This window comes from Zingiber officinale, chromosome 2A (genome assembly GCF_018446385.1).
Source record: "Zingiber officinale cultivar Zhangliang chromosome 2A, Zo_v1.1, whole genome shotgun sequence".
NCBI lineage: Eukaryota > Viridiplantae > Streptophyta > Magnoliopsida > Zingiberales > Zingiberaceae > Zingiber > Zingiber officinale.
Window position 1 is genome coordinate 130,819,815 of NC_055988.1, and position 4,036 is coordinate 130,823,850.

Below are 4,036 nucleotides of genomic sequence, written 5' to 3' on the forward strand. Positions count from 1 at the left end.
ATAAATGTTTAATTGACTAACTATTAAATCTTAGTCTAACTCATGTGTAAATCAATCCTTAGATTTAAATCTAAATTAAAAATAAAATTAACTATCTCACAAAACAGATAAGGTTTTCTAATTGACAATCTAGAAGAAGGGTGAGAAAGATTTAGCTTTAAAATTAGTTAATTAAAATTTTAACCTAACTTAATCAATTATAATATAATTCAAATTAACCTAAACTTAATCAAACTTAAACTAAATCCAATTAAACTTAATTTAATCTTCAAATGTTAATTTTTAAATTTAAAATTCAATTATTCTTCAAATTTAATTATTTAAATTTAATCTTTTTTCAAATAATACTTAATTTTAAAATATTTTAAATATTTTCAAACGTTAATTAATTTTTAAATCATAATTAATTTTCAAAATCTTAAATATTTTCAAATATTAATTAATTTTTAAATCATAATTAATTTTAAAATTTTAATTTCAAGATCATAATTAATTTTAAATTTTTTATTTCAAAATCATAATTAATTTTAAAATTTTAATTACTTTTTAAATAATAAGTATTTTCAAATTTTAATCATAATTATTTTTAAAATTTTAATTAATTTTTAAAATCTTAATTAATTTTCTAATTTTAATTAATTTTCAAATCATATTTAATTTTTAAATTTTAACTATTTTCAAATCTTAAAAGTTTTAAAATTCAAATCTTAAATTCAAACTTAACTATTTTTAAAATTTAAACTTAAATATTTTTCAATATTTAAACTTAAATATTCTTAAAATTTAAACTTAAATATTTTAAAATTCAAACTTAAATATTTTTTAATATTCAAACTCAAACATATTTAAAATTTAAATTTAAATATTTTTCAAAGTAAGAAATAATATTCTCAACTTCAAAATTAACTTAACTTCATCTCATATAAACTCATCAGCTGACCATGTTTGATAACATAGAATGGGTGAGATAGAAAATTAGAAAAATAGATAATTACTTTCATACTTTTAAGCTTAAGTTTTTAATACTCAAACTCTAGGGCCATAGTCATTAATAAAGATCTTAATTGAATTATTTAAGCTCACTATCCCTTACAAAATAATTAAACTTTTTAAGAGAGAAAGAAATAGAGAGTTAATTTTTTTGGAGGTGATATTTTAAAAGATTTATAAGTTAAGATTTTTCAAAATCAATTACTTCTTCAAAATTTTATAAAAATCTTTTAAGCTAAGTACTTAACTAAGTTTTTAACTAAATCTCTTTTTAAAGCTAAAGTACTTAACTAAGTCTTAATGAAAATCTTTTTTTCATCTAAGTATTTTTCAAAGAAATCATTTTCAAAAGCAAAATATTTGACTAAGTTTTTTCTAAGCTAAACACATTTTTTTTTAAAGTTAAGTGTTATTTTCAAGGAAGCTTAAAAGAAAAGGATTAAAAAGTTAACTTTTTAAAATTAAAGTTTTTTTCAACTTTTCTCTCTACTTAATATTTTTTGATATATGTCAAAGGAGGAGAAATATATTAAAAGTAAAGTAAAAAAGCTTTATTTTGATAAAAAGATCTTTATGTTGAAAAAACAAAATACTTAAGGGGGAGTAAGTAACATTTTATTGTGCCTTGAAAAATGTTACTTGAAAATTTACTATTTTGTATGTTTTTACTTAACTTTTGAACCAGTTGATTGCCATAATCAAAAAAGAGGAGATTGTTGGTGCAAGGAGCACTAAACGATCAGACTTGTGTTTTGATAATGGACAAGGTGTAAAATACCGGAAATAGGCGAATATAAATAAGGGAATTTTCCGGAATTTTTGGACGGTTTTTCGGGAATTTTTCGGAGCTCGTATGGACGAGTTAACAGGGACAAAAATGGGGCCCGGAAAAGCCTGTTTAGGCTACCCCGTTTAAGCAAGGAAATGTTTATATTTACATTTCCTTTTTTTTATTTTTCTTTATTTCTTTTCTTCTCCCTGCCGAAACTCTCACCCAACCCTTCTCGCGCCGACGCCTCCCCCTCGCGCCTCTCTCTGCCCTAACCGCCGGCCACGGCGGTTACCTTCTCCCTCTCCTGGACAGCGACGCTCCTCTTCACTGCCGTCGGGACGCCAAGCGCCACAGCACACAGCCGACGCCGCCGGAGTACAGCCGACCCAGCGACGCCATCCTTGTGCCCTAGCGAGCCGCGAGCCTCCATTTTGTTCTTCTCTCCCGAGCCCTCACAGCACTGACGATCTTCCTTCCTACGACGCCAATCGCCGGCAGTGCATGTCATCCGCCTTGGTGCCCTAGCATCTTCGCCGGCCAATTTCTTCTCTGCCGTAGTCGTCTCCACCACCACCACCTATTCGACTGATTTCTATGCCCTAGTTTTGGGTTCACAGCCGTTCACGCCGAAGACTCTCTTCTCCTCTCTTCTATCGATGCTATCTTCACCGGCCGACGAGAGCCAACCGAGGGTAGTCGTTTCTCTACACTGGTTCTCCTCTGATAACCTCTGTTCTAGCCACAGTAGCGTGCCCTAGTCGATCTTGGGAGGTCATAGATTTGGTGAGGAAGTGGGGTTGTAGTGTTATTTGATCAGCAATAGAGGACCTTAGTCCACAGAGGTGAGGACTGTGAATTGAAGGAAGAATTTCAGCGGGTTTTTGTGTGCTGTGGATCAAGATACAATTGCTTGTTCAAATTCGGCAGCAAGCCACCTTTCACCGCAGTCACTTAGCTGTGAATTCAGGTAAGATACTGGGCTTTGGTCTTAGTAGTAGATCTTAGTGTAATTTGATTATTTTAGATCATGAGACATGCTGTAGAGAATTTGATATCTTACTGTAAGAACTCCTGATTGATTTATTTTGGGATTTGTTTTCTTCTGGATAGCAGTGGGCGATTGGTTCGAAGTTGTTGGATTCCAGCCACCACAGCATAGAATGACTGGTTATTTTCTTGATCACCATTTTGATTAGATCAGTGTAAGTGTTTTCGGCCAATGAATTTCTGTTATGTAGATTGGATTGTTAGTTGTGTTAGAAAGAGATGTTTATGTAGATTGATTAGGATTTTATCCTATTGGTCGTTGAGATTTTATTTAGCTATTCGTTGAGTTCTGGCTAAATAAATGTATGTATATCGTTTGACACAGGACTTTGACGCGAGACGAGTATCTCGGAGTCAGAATTGGACCTTTCTTTTGTCGGAGGCGGGTACTTTTGACTTATTGTCTTTGATATGCTTAGTAATGAAATTAACATGTTGCATTAATTGTGTTTCTTATTTGTTTCGGTTAATCACTGCCCAATACATGTTACCTGTTTGATTGGTTGTTTGTTTGCATCTCGTATTGATCTCGTACCTGATTTTTCATGCTCATGGGTAGTGATATAACCATGTTTCACATGTTCAGGACTTAGGTTTGATACCTTATTGATCAGTATATCTTGATATGATTTATTCACTATGGTGCCCATTGTTATATGTCCAGAGGTTGGTTTAGTATATTACCATGCTTAGTGACATGCACCATTTGCATGATCGCATGCTGTGCGATAGATTGCTCCATTATTATTGAGCACTTTGCGGTTTTCATCAACTTGGTGCTCGTTGTGGCCTTCGTGGGTAGCGTGACACGCGTCGATTTGGCTCTTCGTTGCTCCGTTGGTCCGCTGGGTAGTGTGACAGCGTGTAGCATGTTAGAGATCCCTCCCGTACCGGGAGTTGAGAGATGAGAGCATTGCTCCCCATTTATGATTTGGGGTAGAATGGTATGTACGACAACATCCCGTCCACTCGGTCACCATCGGGGGTAGTGATGCAGAGTGCACGATTGTTACCCACTCGGTCCCACTTTTGTTATGAGTTGGTTGCTGGCGTCGGGGGTGACCATGACATTGGCATCATATGCATATTTTATTGTTGTGATTGTGTTTCTGCGTTTATATCTGCATATTGTTTGGATACCTATGTTTGACATGCATGTGTCTTATATACCTTTGGTCTGTTGTCCTTATCGGTTCTGGTTAGTCTGATTCTCTCTTACTTGGTTTG

At 33.3% G+C, this 4,036-nt stretch overlaps 1 long non-coding RNA gene across 1 annotated transcript; it reads left to right on the forward strand.

Annotated features, from left to right (window-relative positions):
- Positions 1 to 1,959: 1,959 nt before the first annotated feature.
- Positions 1,960 to 3,195, forward strand: LOC122040024. The gene is made up of 3 exons (XR_006128478.1): positions 1,960 to 2,729; positions 2,876 to 2,964; positions 3,135 to 3,195. It is a non-coding gene; the product is annotated as an uncharacterized LOC122040024 (long non-coding RNA).
- The last annotated feature ends 841 nt before the right edge of the window (positions 3,196 to 4,036 follow it).